Below are 16,537 nucleotides of genomic sequence, written 5' to 3'. Positions count from 1 at the left end.
ACTGAGTCAATCCATCTCTTCAAGGATCTTCCTCTCCTGTGCTGTCCCAAGGTGGTGATTGTTGCAATGGGACTCCTTGGAAAGTGTAAATCATTACAACTGAAAGATGGTACTCACAGGTGCTTCAGAAGAAAGTCCAGGTGAACTACTGAAAAATTAACCATTGAAAACACTATTGAATAAATTCTACTCTGACACATCTATGGTTTCCAGGAGTCAGAATTAGCTTGAAGACAACTGGTTTTAACTGGATGGTTGTAGAATGTTGTGAATATATAAAAATCTAATGAACTGTATACTTTAAAAGGGCAGATTTTATAGTAAGTAAGTTATAATATTCTTTTTTTATTTTATTTTATTATTTTTTGTGCGTACCGTCAAATTGGATCTGACTGGTACAGGAGGAAAGCACCCCTCCTTCTCCAGGAGAGCATCTGGTGGATTCAAACTGTGTAATTCTGGGATAAATTATAATATTCTGTTGCTGTTGTGTACTGTCAAATTGGATCTGACTGGTACAGGAGGAAAGCACCCCTCCTTCTCCAGGAGAGCATCTGGTGGATTCAAACTGTGTAATTCTGGGATAAATTATAATATTCTGTTGCTGTTGTGTACTGTCAAATTGGATCTGACTGGCACAGGAGGACATTGTCCCTCTTTCTCCCAGGGGGGCATCTGTTGGATTCAAAACACGTCTTCAGGATTGCAGTACAGCTTCTTGCCAATAGGTCACCAGAGTTTCCCAATTTTAACTAATTTTTTAAAATAGGAAAAAACAATCCTACCACTTAGCATTAAGCAGTCTGCAAATTGCACTTATTATTTAACTACTCACAGCCTGAGTTTCTTCATTTGAGAAACTAAGAATGAGAAATAACCTACAACCAGAAGAAGATAAAATAGATGAATGGGATCTTCTAAGAATCAAATCCCTATGCACATCCAAAAACTTCTCCAACAGGGTAAAAAGGGAAGCCACAGACTGGGAAAAAGTATTTGGTAATGACATATTAGATAAGGGACTTATATCCAGAATACTTCAGCACCACAAGAAGAGAAAGGTAAATAATCCAATAGAAAAATGGGCACAGGATATGAACAGACACTTCATCAAAGAAGACATTTAGATGGCCACAAACACATGAAGAAATGTTCAAAATCCCTAGCTCTAAGAGAGATGCAAATCAAAACAACTATGAGATATCATCTCACCCCAGTCAGAATAGCAAAATTTAACAGAACAGCAAGCAACAAATGCTGGCGAGGTTGTGGAGAAACTGGAACCCTTATTCACTGTTGGTGGGAGTGTAAAATGGTGCAACCACTGTGGAAGATGGTGTGGCACTTTCTCAAAAAGTTGCAAATAGAGATACCATTTGACCCAGCAATTCCACTACTGGGAATATACCCCAAAGAGACCATAACTGACATCAAAGCAGATATATGCACACCCATGTTTATTGTGGCTTTGTTCACAATAGCAAGGAGTTGGAAACAACCCAGGTGCCCATCAACAAACCAATGGATAGAGAAGCTGTGGTATATTCACACAATGGAATACTATGCTGCATTGAAAAACAAGGAACTCATACAATATTATTCAAAATGGTTGACCCTGGAGGACATTATGCGGAGTGAAGTATCTCAGTCACAAAAGGACAAGTACTGTATGGTGCCACTGTTGTAAAACAGGACTGACATCGGGGTTGGGGGGAGACTGAGAAAGATGGGCTCAATAATGTATACTGCACTGAAACAGATGAGGGAGAAAACTTTAAAAGGGATGTGTGATTAGGTATTTTTGTCATGACAGGAGTCCAGAACGAAGGCTGCATTGTGGAGTGGACCTGGAGGAGAGTTTGTAAAACAATGAAAGGATTTTTCTTTTGCTTTTCCAAGAAGGTAGTGTACTAGGAGGGAGGGTTGGGAGGGGAGAAAAGTGCAACAATGAATGAATGGAAATTCAAAGTCTCTATAAATTTTCATTGAAATTAATAATAAATTTAGAAAAAAAAGAATGAGAAATAGAGAATAATAATGAGAAGTAAGAATAGTAACATCTAGTTCATAAAGCTATTCTCATTATCCAGTGTTATAATGTAGGTGAAGTACCTAACATAATCCCCTGATGGTAGCAGGTGCTAAATATATTTCTGTTCCTTCCCTTCCAAATGCCAGGAAAATCTATTTTAAAAGTCATTTTCTGAGCAGATGCAGGATGTGGCATAAGCTGTATGCAACCTCTCTTTCAGACAGTCTAGTCTCTTCTCTGGCAAACAGCATCAATGATCAGATGGAAATACAGGAACACAAATTAAACAGATCCTCACTGCAGAGACTGCACGCAGATTTACTCCAAAGCTACACAGTGCAGAAGTAATCGGGCAGAGTCATGTGGTGTAAACACAATGTCACACACAGAGCAGCAGTCAAAAGAAGCAGGTGAGCAGAGCGATTTCTTCTTAAGATCTCAACACGGCTGACAGAGTCCAGTTTCCAAAACAGCCAAATCTGCCCCAACACCTGGACAAATCCATCAGAGACAATGCAGCACTGTGTTTACACACCCTCTTTTGCTTTGGTTCCGCAAAACCAGGATGAAACAAGCACAAACCCTCCATGACCAAAAGTTTCTAGCACGTACAAAGGTGGAGAATTTCCTCTTTTGTTCAACTTCTCACGTATGACTATTCCACAAGCAACTAAGTATTTACCAAGTCATTATCACGAGGAACCTAGGCCAGTCGCTGCTCTCAAGGAGCCAGTTAACCTCTTTGAGAGCCACGTACACAGCAAACACATTAAAGTCATCATGCCTTGCACAGAACAGTGGTTCAGTTGTGATTTATTTATTGGGTCAATGAATTAACAGACAGCACAATAATAAGACGATTGTCCAAGTGTGGGGCTCACTCTAAGAACCACAAGATGGGCTGGAGTAGCTGGAAGAAGCTTGTGCCAGAGACTGCTAGTTGCCTACCCAATAACAATCCTTCAATTTTTTTCTTGTAACAGAATCCCTATTTTATTTGAGGTGGCCATTTGTTGTTGTATGTGCCATCGAGTTGCCTGCGATTCATAGAGACCCTATGTACAACAGCCTTAAACCCTGCCCTATCCTGTGCCAATCTTATTGTCTCTGACACATCTACTGCCATTACCCCAGTTACTGAGTCAATCCATCTCTTCAAGGATCTTCCTCTCCTGCGCTGTCCCAACACCCTCCCAAGCATGACGTCCCTTTCCAAGGACTAGTCCCTCCTTGCAACATGTCCAAAGTATGTCAGACAGAGCTTCAGAATCCTTGCCTCCAAGGAACAGCCGGGCGTCATCCTCTCCAGGACAAACTTGTTTGTTCTCCTAGAAGTCCATGGTATATTCAATACTCTTCTCCAGCACCATAGCTCAAAGGCATCAATTCTTCTATCATTCTTAGTCATTGAATAGCAAGTAATTGCAAAGACCATGGCCTTTATCAGGCGCACTTTAATCTCCAGTCCGACAGCGTTGCTCTTCAGTACCCTTGAGATGTCTCTGACAACAGACCTTCCCAATGAAATTTGTCTTTTAATTTCCTGGCTGCTGGTACCAAAAGTGTGGATTGTAGAACCAAGCAAACTGAAGTTGTTAACAATCTCAATCTCTTCACCATCTATCATGATGCTGCCAATCGGCTCAGTAGTTAGAATCTTTGTTTTCTTGATGTTGAGCTTCAACACATACTGAAGGCTGCAGTCCTTGACCCTCTGCAGCAAGCATTTCAGGTCCTCCTCACTTTCAGCAAGCAGGGGTGTGTCATCTGCATAACACAGCTGAAGAGTCTACCTCCAATCCTGATGCCGTATTTCTCCTCATAGAGCCCCAGGTGAAATACTCCATTTTCCAGCCTCCCTTGTAACTAGAGGTAGCTAATGAGATAGAAACAGAAATTGTCAGAAAAATTCCTTAAGTGGCAGACAAACAGCTGTTGCTAGGTCTTATGTACTTTCTTCTTTTTTTCTAAATCTTTCTCTAAACATGAATATGATGGCTGGATCTCCAAGAGCCATTGTGGACCATGAGGCAACTTTAAAGGCAGAAAAGCAAAAAGTTAAGCCAAATCTGAATTCCTGATAACCATGGAGTCACCTTACTCTCTCTGGTCTGCCTCCTCCTGGAATTCTTTCCTATGAGAGAGCTGCGTCTCTCTTGTTAAAATCAGTTATTTTGAGTTTTGTCATAGGCAGCAAAACTACATTTTAACCAACACAAGACTCTGTTTTGGAAAAGCCAGGCCTTAAAAGTGATGGGCTGGTTGGCTGTGAGATTAGCAAATGGAGGTTGGGAGGGCACCTCAAACTTCAAAAGGGAAAAGAAACTGGCAAAATGTGTATTGACTGAAAGCAGTCTGCTGTTACTATTGTGAGATGCTGTCAAGTGGATTATGATTCATCGTGACCCGATGAATAACAGATCTGAACCTTGTCCTATCCTGTGCCATCCTTATGGTTTCTGATATGCTCTGGCCAAAGAGAACAGAAAATGAAGAGAAGTTAGGTGATGGTTTGAAGTTATCAGAAGAGTCAAAACTTAATTGGGGAAGGACCAGTTACCATAGAGAACTATGAAGAGCTTCTCTCATCCTCCCTTCTCCTAAAGGAGCAAAAACACCTCAGAATCTTTTTGGTTAGCAGGGCAACATGCTATGGACTATAGCCTACACTACTAGAGATTCCCAACACCTCAGAATCCTGAAGGGAGGGAAGAAAGTCGTGAATGAAGACAGAGTAAGAGGTTTAAGGAAAAGTGAGATGTGAGCGTAATGGCACCTGGTTCAGGCAATTTAAAATTCCTAGGCTTTTAACAGTAACAATAACATCCTTTAAAATTTATTAAACACTGACGTGCCCAGCCCTGGGCTATGCATCTATATAAGATATCATCTCATTTAAGCTTCAAAATAACTCTCTGAAATGGTCCTATTATCATTATCCCATTTTGTTTGCAGACCTGAGGCTGAGGTCAGCAGTTCAGCCATCATAATTTTCACATCCCTGAAAGCTGGGTAATACCAACTATTTTTCAGATAAGAAAATAAATCATGCTTGCCCCGTGATTCTAAAACCAGGGGAAACTATGAAGATCCTGACTTAAAAAAAAATTACAATCTAGGGCCCAATTAGGTAAGCACCGCTTTGTAACCAGAAGAATAATTAGACAAGAGGACTCAGAAAGTTTTTGTCTTGGTAGTTTACTATTTGTATCAAACTCAAACTCATTGCTGTCACCGCGGAACTGACTCTGTGTGAGCGCTCAGTACTTTTTTTGGAGATTGTAAACGGCAGGAGAGGGAATTGTCCATCGTTCTCTCTTTGAACAGCTGGTGGATCTGAACTAGGAGAGAGGTACAGCTTTTGAGTTGGCAGCTCATCTCCTCATGAGCTAGACCACCAAAGCCCCTTCTGCTATTTGCACAGGAGGAAAGAACTGTCAAACAAACACGCCTACCATCCTCTGGTGGATGGCAGAGTAAATGAGGTGTTGATGGGGCCAGGAGACTGTGGGGTGGGGGTGGGGAAAGGCCAGTACGGGCTGAAGAGCAAACAGCGTTGATACGGCAAACAGTATCGCAATCCCAACTTCGGTTACAACTGAATCACAGCAAACCACAGGCTCCTGTGTCTCAATGAAGTGGTTGTTGCTTAATATTTCTCTATGACAGAGACTGGGGGCAGAGGGGGATCACTGATAAAGCTGAAAATTCAATAGTTAAAGTTATTCAGACATGTCCACTGAATTCTTCCTGGACCAAAAATCTCAGTCACTAAGAGGAAGCAGGGAAACCCCATCAGGTTACAAATGAACTAGGTAAGGGGAGTGTCTAACAGGAAATGCATTTCCCATGAGAACTCAAAAATATTCAACAGCAGGCTGGCAAACTTTACTGTTAGACAATTAGAGATACCTGGACTCGTATGGTTGGTGCAGGATGGTATTACAGTCAAGAAAACTTGGGAGTTGTCAGCTTTACAGACTGACTGACCCAAGTTTAAATCCCCATCCCACTACACACAGGCTGTGTGACTCTGGGTGCATATCTTTACCTCTCTGAGTCTCAATACCATCATAGAAAATGGGACTAATAATTTCTACTTAATGAGCAGGTCATAAAGCTAACTGGGATAGTCTGATGATCCTATTACTCTGATTTCAATGGTACTTACACTTTTAGCATTCTCTGTCTAAAATTCCAAGAAAACAGAGGTTGCAGAATGTCATGGAAAATGGAAAGAACATGTACTTGGCTAGCAGGGCTGCCTTGAGGAACACAGAATATGACCTGGAGCAAGTTGCATTGTTCTCGGGGTTCCAGATACTCATTTCTAGAAAGAGCCTGGAAAAGGTCATTCTAGCCTCTTGAATAGTGGGAGGTTTCAATAACCTTCCTTAGTGATCAGTCTTTAATAACCGTCACTGCTAGAACATTATGCTGAGTGAAATATCTCAGTCACAAAAGGACAGATATTGCATAGGGCCACTGTTTTAAAAGGGGACTGACACTGGAATTGAGGGAAGACAGAGAAGGAGGGGATGAATGATGTATACTGCATTAAAACAGATGAGGGAGAGAACTGTTTAAAAGGGATATATGATTGGGTATTATTGTCATGACAGGAGTCCATAATGAAGGCTGAACAGTGGAGTGGACTTGGGGGGAGGGACTGCATAGCAATGAAAGAGTTTTTCTTTTACTTTTTATGGAGAAGAGTGAATTGAGGGGTGTGGGGGGCAGGGAGAAAAGTGCAACAATGAATGAATGGAAACCCAAAGTCTCTGTAAACTTTCATTAAAATTAATTAAAAAAATAATAGTCACTGCTGCTAAGTTACGTCTATTTAAAAACCCTAAAATTTCTATTCCAGGAGCCAAACAATCAGTGAGAGCCTTAAAGGTGCCTGGGTCGCCTGCCTTTTGCAGCATCAGATCTTAACCCAAGGCCTTGGAACAAAGATCTTGACAAATGCCTGTTGAGTGGAATGAATGAATGAATGAATGAAGTTCAAGAGCCAGTAAAAACAAAGAGCTCTGATCCTCCACTTCAAACTCATTGCGGTCTGGTGCCACTAACTCACAGCTGACCCTTCAGATGGTTTTGGAGCCTATGAATTGCATGGGAGGAGACTGTCCATCTTTCTCCTGAGGAACTGCTAGCGGATTCCAACCTCTAGAGAAGCCACACCTAGGGTCCCTGCGGACTCTGCCATCACCAGAGCTGACTTAGCACCAGATCCTCCACTTAGCAAGGTTAAATGCAAAGAGAAAGAGTCACCAATCTAAAAAACGCTAACAATATTTACTTGATTATCTTGACTGCTAAGCCAGAATATCAGATGAATAGTTTCTGCCAGTCAGAAGTTGACTTGACTCTCAAACATCACCAGTGGGTTTTACTAGAGGAATGAAGGAGTCTCTGGATGGTGTAAACTGAGCTTTGGGCTTTGAGCTTGAAGACAGGTGGTTCAAATTCACCCAGAAGTGCCTCAGAAGAAAGGCCTTGCTTCTGAGAAGCCACAGCCTGGAGAATCCGCCCTGCACACGTGGGGGGTCTCTGCACTTTGGTTGATCCGCAGGGAGGCACACTCACAGGAGGTGCCACACTTTGCTTAAGAGATGCAAAAATGCAAGAAAGAAAATATCACTTGACTCCTGTGGCAAAGGGGATAGAAGCATGGCGGCATGAAATGGAAACACCAAGACTTCCGCACACAGCACTGCTGCTGTGTCTGCTCAAAGGGCACCCGGCTGGGGAGGGGAGGGGAAGTCAGAAATTCAGCTGGGTGTGTGTTCATCTGTAGACAGAGTCCAGCAAGGAGCCCATGGGCAGGCAGCAGCCCTGATGACTGACTACAGAGGCAGATGTGCTGGGGTCTGCTGAGTTCTCTGACAATAAAGAAAACAGTAAGTGATGCATATCCACCAGCAGGTCTTATGTGCACACAATGGGCATTAAGCACCAGGTGTTCTGCTAAATTCTTTAAGTGATGTATTGTTTTTTATTTAACTGTCCCCTGAGAGTTGCTAGCTTCCATGGAGTCGACTCTGATTCATAGCCACTCCCTGGGTGCCAGAGTAGAACTGTTTTCCACAGGGTTTTCAAGGACTGGTTTTTTGGGGAAGTACATCATCAGGCTTTTCCTTCTGGACACTTCTGAATGGATCTGAACCCCTAACCTTTGGGTTAACAGCTGAATGTCTGAACCATCTGCAGCATCCAAGGACTTCCTCCTGAGAGGAACTGTTACTTAAATCAGTACTGGTATTTCACAGCATGGATTCTGGAGCTAGATCTCCTGGGTTCAAATCCTGAGCGTTATTTACTAGCTGAATGACCTTGGGAAGGGTTATGGAAGCTCCCCAGGCCCTAGGAGACTCCTATGTAAAATGGATACAGTAATAATGCCTGTCTCATAAAGCTGTGTGATATAAATAAGTTAACACTTGTAAAGTGCTGAGAACAGGAATTGGCACCAAAGTAAAACCTCAACAAGTGTTTGCTATTCTTGTCACAGAGACTGAATCTTGGAAAGGTAAGTGGTTTGCCTACCATCTCATACCTGGGAAGGGGAAGAGACAGAGCCAGGATTCAGACTAGGTCTACATCTCGGCATACACACCCCAGTATGGCTGATTCTGACTCTGCGACACAGTGATCTCCTCCCCCACCCTCCGATTCACACCATTTCCCACGTCCCCCACTCCCAATCCCATCAACAAGGGTCTTTCCTGGTACCAGCCAAGGCCACAAGTGCTAAAAGGAAGACCCTGAAGGATTTCAATCTTATTTATACTCTTGATTTTGCTACTACGTATGTTAAAGAAATCAATGTATTTTGGTCGGGAGATCTGGCTCTCATCTCAAAGAACTGTCCTTTGAAAAGGCAGGAAGCCCCTATACTTCTGGGGCCTTTTCATATGTGGTATCATGGGCCTCCTCTCCTTGAAACCCTGACCCCACAGCAAAGCCTGGAATGCCCATTAAATCTAACCTTCAGTTAAGTGTCTCTGAACAGAAATAATTGGTGTGATTGCCAATGGAGAGGGAAAAATAAAACAAGGGCCAAACCAGACAGAGCGTTATGAGCCAAGAATACTCCACTATTCCATGTCCCACCCTACCGCCTGGAATATTCTAGAAAAAGCCAAAGTCATGCTAAAAAAAGTCCAAGTGTCATGGAAAACCAAAGCATTATGATTCAGAATGATCTAGGGCTGGGACTATTTGAAGTTAACAACAACAAAAAAGATCCGTCTATAATGATGATAATAATAACAATAGTTATTGTATAATAAGATGCTAATAATGTATCTGGATCAATTTAAAGCCTTTTAAAGATAATTTTTAAAATATAATTTTTGAAATTGTATGCCATTTATTCCTCATTATCAACAGTATGAGACAAGCACTGTTCAGTAGCCCTATTTGACCGTTACAGCTAGAGAAACTGAGGCATGGAAATTTCAAATAACTTCACCCAAGCTATCTTCAGAGCCAATGTTCTTTATTATTTTTTTTTGGCAATACATTAAAAAAGAATTTTTTTATTGTGATTTTAACAAAAGTTTACAGAAAACTTCTATTTCCATTCATTTATAGTTGCACATTTTCCTCCCTCCCTCCCACCCCAGTTCACTTTGCTATGCACTTTTTTTTTTCAAATTGAAAAAGTTTATTTCGAGTTCAAACCCAGGCTTCTACGTGCTGACACAACAGCATCCACCCGAGAGCCGCTATGCACCTCTTATTCTGGACTGCTGTATATAATACATATATTCCTTTTAAACAATGCTTTCCAATTCAGTGTTCATTATATATCCCCTCTTTTCTTAGTTTTCCCCCAACTCCCATGTCAGTCCTGTTTTATAACAGTGGCATTATCTAGTATTTATCCTTTTTTTTCCTCTATCATGCTTTGTTGTACATGTACCAGCAGCCAGGAAATAAAAAAAACGTCTTGTGATGGGAAAGTCTGCTATTAGGGACCTCTCCAATGAAGAGCAATGGTGTCTCTCTGGAGACTAAGGTGCGCCTGATACAGGCCATGGTCTTTGCAATCACTTGTTATGCATCAGAGAGTTGGACAATGACTAGGGAGGATAGAAAGAGAATTGACCTTTGAGCTGTGGTGCTGGAGAAGAGTATTGAATGTACCATGGACTGCCAAGAAAACAAACAAATTCATCCTAGAGAGGGTTAAACCAGGCTACTCCTTGGAGGCAAGGATTCTGGGGCTTCATCTGACATACTTCAGACATGTTGTAAGGAGAGACAGGTCCTTGGAGAGGGACATCATGCTTGGTAGAGCAGAGGGACAGTGCAGGAGGGGAAGACCCTCTATGAGGTGGACTGATTCAGTGACTGGGGTAATCGGGATGGGTGTGTCAGAGGCAGTGTGACTGGCACAGGATAGAGCAGGGTTTAGGGCTGTTGTACATATAGGGTCGCTATGAGTCGCAAATGACTCGACGGCACATAACAACAACAACATCATGCTTTATTGTTGTGTTGTTGTTAGGTGTCCTCGAGTCACAGGTGACTCATAGCAACCCTATGAAGGAGAGTCCTCAACGCTTGGGTCTCTCATCCTCTCTCCAGGTTCAAAGAGTTTCTGGAGGCAAGCTATTACGGAAGTGGATGCTACTCCTTCCAAATCATGCTTTATTAGGAAGATCATGTGTACAGGAAATGGAAGTGTCAGGTGAGGGGCTCTTGGGTATCTTACAAGGAGGGCATAGCCAGCAGAAGTCTCTATTGATACCTTCTTGTTTGTCTTTGATGGCCACCCGGAAGGAAGTGCTCCTTGAGCAGGGACAGCTCGCTGACGCGGTCTGTGATGGCATTGGCGAAGGCCTCCTGGGGGCTGTAGTCAGGTGTGGTCTGCACTGGGATGATAATCTTGTGCTCCTAGGGGTGGGGCACCTTGCAGCCAGCAAAGAGCACCTGTGGGTCCTTCAACAACTGTGAATTAATGATGTTTCCCAGTGTATGGTCTTCTTTGTTGAGGGTGAACAAACAGGCATTAGGTGTACCTTGGTGTCCTTGGTGGTGGTGATCATGATCTTCTCGCCTTTTAAGAGCAGGAACGACTTGAAGGTGACTCGAAGGCGAGAGGAGTGTTTGCACTGCCACCACCACCAAACACTCTACTAGTATTTATCCTTTTGTGACTGAGATATTTCATTCAGCATAACGTTCTCCAGGGGCACCTATGTTGTGTATTTTATGAGTTCCTTGTGTTTCAGTACTGTATAGTATTCCATTGTGTGAATATACCACTGCTTCTCTAACCATTCATTTGTTGACAGGCACTTCGGTTGCTTCTATCTCTTTGCTACGTGAACAATGCAGTAATAAACATAGGTGTGCATATATCTGTTTGGGTAGCAACTCTTGTTTCTTTGGGGTATTTTCCCAGTAGTGGAATTGGTGGGTCAAATGATATTTTTTTTTAATTCCAACTTTTTGAGAAAGCGCCATACTGCCTTCCAGAGTGGCTGCACTTTACACTTCCATCAACAATAAATAAGGGTTCCGCAACCTAGTCAGCATTTGTTGTTTGCTGCTCTGTTGAACTTTGCTGTTGTTACTGAGGTGAGATGGTGGCTTATAGTTGTTTTGATTTACATTTCTCTTAAAGCTAGGGATTTTTAACATTTTTCATGTGTTAGTTCCCCATCTGAAAGTCTTCTTTGGTGAAGTGTCTGTTCACATCCCACGCTTATTTTGCGACTGGGTTGTTTACCTTTATCTTGTTGAGGTGAGAGCCAACGTTCTTAATCAGTATTTTCAAATCTTGTGACCAACCTACAGCAAGAAATATATTCTAATGCTTTGTAAACTTTCACTCAAATAATAATAAAAAACAGAAAAGATATATGTAGTTCCCTTCATGTCAATTATATTTCAATAAAGCTATAAAAAGAAATATATATTCTCTATCCACCCACATTTATAGTTAAGTATATATAACTGAATGGGAACTTTGGTGGCTTAGTGGTAAGGAGTTGTGCTGCCAACTCAAAAGCATGTGGTTCAAATCCACCAGCTGCTCTGTGGGAGAAAGACGAGCAATTTCTTCCCATGTGATTTACTGCCTCTAAAATCTTCTAGAAGGTCAGTTATGAGTCAGTTCCAATTTGATGGTACATAATAACACTAACATATAGAACTGAAACAAAGTTTTAAAGCAGAATATTTACCATCTGTGCAAGAAATACACTGTAATGCTTTCTATTCTGTTTTATAAATATTAGCAAATATTTATGGAACACCTACTATGTTTTACAGCCTCTTAAAACCAGCTAGAGGTTCAGCTATGAGCCCATTCCAACCTGACTTCTACAAGTTGTTGTTTTTGTTATCAATCTGTTAGACACTATTCTAGGATGGAAGCAACACTAGTGAATTACAAAGCAAAATCCTTGCCCTTGTAGAGCTTACATTTTATGGAGAGAGACAGTAAGATCCTCATGTAAAATCACAGTTTCTAAGATGAAGATTAGTGAATGCTGTTTAAGGAGCTCTGGTGGCTTAGTGGGTAAGGAGTTGTGCTGTCAATACAAAGGTAAATAGTTGGAATCCACCATCTACTCCAACGGCGAAAAATAGCAATCTCCTCCTGCTAGTTTTACAGCCTCTGAAAACCTGCTGGAGGGCCAGCTATGAGTGGGTTTTGACTTGAAGGCAATGGATTGAAATTGAATTACAAGAACAATAAAGTAGGGAAGAGAGCTAGACTGAATAGGAAATTTTCAACAACTTGACCAAGGAAGGCCTCAGGATGCTATTACTTCCTGCCACACCTCTGCCTTCAATGCCTTTACGTGACCCGGCATGTTCTTCTAGGCAGTGTACATATGTGCACACGTATGAGCATGTGGGCATGCCCTCCCAACCACACATTCACCACAGAGGCTTTGCAGAGAGAAGGCAGGGGCTTTACACACAGCTGTTCCTAGTACAAGCTTGCCCTGTAGAAGTGGCTGGAAAGGAGACTGAAATACAGCCTAGGCACTTCTAGCATGTTAAGAGAGCCAGATATCTACCCTCTCTGGAGTATTCAGTCCAGAGGAAGCAAAGAGTAGTTAGTTAGGCCATTGGTCCAGTCAGAGGGAACAGTTTAAGCAAATAGTTTGCCCAGAGGGAGCACTGATTTCTAATTTGCATAAAGGTGCCCTCCATCCTAACATCTCTCCCTAGGGAAAGTTTAGTGCATTGAGCACACCTGGCAGAGTGATTGATGTGGGCCTGGGGGGAGACGGGAGTGGAGCCAGCTCTGAAGTGGTTGGGGCCACTTGAGAGGCCTCCACTGAGGGCATTTGGGACTTGGCACTAGAATGAAATCTTTAGGCTCTCCCTTTAAGTTAAAGGGGGCACATAAAAAATGTGATGGTGGCATCGGTAGCACAAACATGACCTATGGGAAAAGCAACCAATCTCTGCTAATGAATAAGTGTAATTGATCACAACAGATGATTTGATGGACCTTCCAAATATGCTTTTAGCAAAGTGGACAGTTTTTCATTCAAATGCAAACTCACCCAGATAAAATCTAATAATGGAGATTTTGGAACAATCCCAGCAGTACTGCCTCCACTCTCCCCACCCCTTTTCTGAGCAGGAAAGCATCTTAAGTTCCTGGTCTAAGCTTGATCCATAAAGGCACCAATTTACGCTTTCCCTGTGGCAGAGGAGATACTGACAGTCCCTGGAAGCACCAAGGGGACAATCACTGGACACTGCACATCCGTATCTGCCCTTTTTGCCTTAACCCCACTGGGAAACATTCAACTCAATGCATCCATCCATTCATGTAACAAACGCTCATTGAGGACTTACTATATGCAAGGCACTGTGCTAGGCCCTGTAATAAGACTCAGAGATAACCAAGGCCAAGCTCTGTCTGCAAGAGCGTAGGGGCATTTACAGATGACAGGAGGCCGGAATGGAGGTCTCAGCTCAACCCAAGAAGCACTTAATCTTTCTGAGCTTTCGTTTCCTGCTTTATCCAGTGAAGGGCCTAGCCTAGACATGACCTCTTGGTACCATACAGCTCCAAAACTGTAAGCCACTCAGTCTTCCCCTTCCTACTCAGGCTGGTAGGAAGCTAGCTGGAAGGAGCTGGTTCAGCCTTCAAGAAAGGGGAGGGGGGCATCAGCAAAAAATGGGGTGAGGAATACCTTTCCCAGAGTCACAAGCTGGTTCGGTTTGACCAGATAACAAGATGCAGGCTGGAGGAGAGGAGAGAGAAATACAGAAAAGCAAGTGGAGACTTAGATCTCCTTATGCAGAGACCTGGGGACATACTGAACCGCTGAAATTGGTGAAGCTCACTGTACAAGAACCTGGGCCTGCAGAGGGTGGGCTACAATGTGCGTGGCCTAAGAGGTGATGTTGCAATAATCAGAGTGGAAGGGCTGAAGCCTTAAAAGAAAGATCCTTCCCAAGGTTTGGTAAAGCCACTCCTGGCAACCCCCACCCTGAGGCACACTGCTCAATTCTATGAATTCACTCAAGTCACAATCACGTTGCACTATCTTTTCTAAGTGCCACAAGTGGCTTCAAGGTAAACAGGGAAATCTTAGCCCCCTTCCCAGGCATCTCAAGATCAGCCAGGTCCGTTAAGCAGGGGTGCGCACGGTGACCAGCAGTGTCACCCCCATCCCCATCCCGGGATCCTCAGGCTTGGGATGCAGCTAAGTCGCGCCTACCTGCAGAGGAGGCGTCCTCGTGGTCGGAGCTGTTGTCGCTGACTCTCTCGGGCGAGCTGTGGCAGGGCGAGTCCCGCTCTGGCATCCACAGAAACCTCTTACGCCGCCACCGGGGGAGGTGCTCGCGGGCCCCGCGCCGGGGGGGCTCCTCCGGGGCGCAGGGCGAGCTCCGCCCGTCCTTGCCTTCGGCCTCCTGCTGCTCCAAGTCCCGGCTGCGGCGTTGATTTGGCCTCCGGCCCCCCGGGATCAGGTGCATCCAGCGGTGGGGGCTGGACGCCCGCGACTTCTCGGCCTCCTCGCGGGTCCCGAAGCGGTAGGGGGCCATGAGCAAGTGGCTGAGGACAAATTTCTCGTTCAGATCCACCATCTCGAAATCGTGGTCACTGCTGTCGCCCCCATCGTCCGCGCCAGAGGCATCCGGCTCGCCCTCCTCCGAGCCCCGCCCCGAGCGGGTTCCTGAGGACGCCTCTTCTCCAGGAGCGCTGGCCACTCGGCTGGCGTGGCCGGAGGGCTCGCCGTCCTCCCGGACGCCGAAGAGGAGGCGAGGCTGGATCAACTGCTGGTGGATGGCGGCGGTCAAACTGCGCACTGCGCCCCCGGCCGCCGACGGCCCGGGCCAGGTGGGGAGGTCCAGGCACCTGTAGGGAGGGGATTGGGGCTTCGCGACCACCCCCAAATCCGGACGCTCGGGGTTTAGGGGGTCCACGCCGACGCCCGCTGTGCCCTCCTCCTCGCGCGGTGGCGGCGACCGCTCCGGCCCGGCGGGTCCCGGCTCCTCTGCCCTGGTCCCCCCGGCGGCACCGGCTGCGTCTTCCAGCGCGCGGCCGAGGTGCGGCTTTTCCCCGGCCAGGGCCGCCTGCAGGTACGAGACTTTGAACTTCTCCTCAGCCAGCACCTGTTGCAGGCGCTTCAGGTTGAGTTTGCAGCGCTCCAACTCCCGCTCCATGTCCGGCACCGAGTCCATCTGCATGACCGGCGCCTCCTCCCCGGGGAACTCGGCCCGCCAGTGGCTCTCAAACTCCTGCGGGTCCCACATGCTGCGCGCCCCGTCCGATCTCGAGGGCCGGGCTCCTGCGCGCCGCCGCGGACTGAGATCACTCCGGGTCCGCTGCACCGGGAAGCGCGCGCTGGCGAAATCGTCTCCCCTTCACTCCAGCCTCAAACCAGAAAAAAAAGGGAGAAAAAAAAAAAAAAAAGTTGTTCCCCTTCCGCCCTCGTGCCTTTCTGCTCCTGGGTTTCGCCTTCCTGACGTAAGCGGCCACCCGCGGCGGAGGCGGGCGTCTAGGGGCCCTGGGCCCGCCCCGGGCAGGACGCGCGGAGCCGGCCGTCTGCAGCCTCGGCTGCCGAGCTGGGCGCCCTGCGGTCTCGGGCGGCAGGAGAGCCTCCGAGGGGCCGGTGGCGCCGGGCCAGGCCCAGCCGGCGCGCCTTGGAGCTGCGCGGGCGGCCTGGACAGGGCCGAGGCGGAGTGGGCCTGCGTGCTGGCCGCTCCGGAGGCGCCGGCGACACTTGGAGCTGGCTGCGGCTGGCCTGCCTCTCACCTTCCCCGGCGCGTCGTGTTGCGCAGCCCCGGCTGCTGCGCGCTGCCCGCGCCGGCTCCTCGCATCCAGGCGCGGAGCCGCGCGGTCGGCGGGAGGCGGGAGCCCGGGTGAGGGAGCGCGCGGGGCGCCTTGGGCCCCCAGCCAACCTCCTGCAGCCCCCGCTCACCGCAGCCTCGCCGGCCCAGAGTCAGCGAGGCGCCTTGGACCCAGCCGGGAAAGGCTGTGCGGTGCGGGGCCGAATGGAGATGTTG

The 16,537-nt window shown here is 46.0% G+C and overlaps 1 pseudogene; it reads right to left on the bottom strand.

Annotated features, from left to right (window-relative positions):
- Positions 1-15,784, bottom strand: part of LOC102858104 — a 67,055-nt pseudogene extending 51,271 nt beyond the window's left edge.
- Positions 15,785-16,537: the final 753 nt, after the last annotated feature.

Source organism: Elephantulus edwardii, unplaced genomic scaffold (genome assembly GCF_000299155.1).
Source record: "Elephantulus edwardii isolate Elephantulus edwardi_28Jun2011 unplaced genomic scaffold, EleEdw1.0 scaffold00094, whole genome shotgun sequence".
Taxonomy (NCBI): domain Eukaryota; kingdom Metazoa; phylum Chordata; class Mammalia; order Macroscelidea; family Macroscelididae; genus Elephantulus; species Elephantulus edwardii.
The sequence above is the reverse complement of the archived record's forward strand: the minus strand, read 5'-3'. Positions and strand labels throughout refer to the sequence as shown.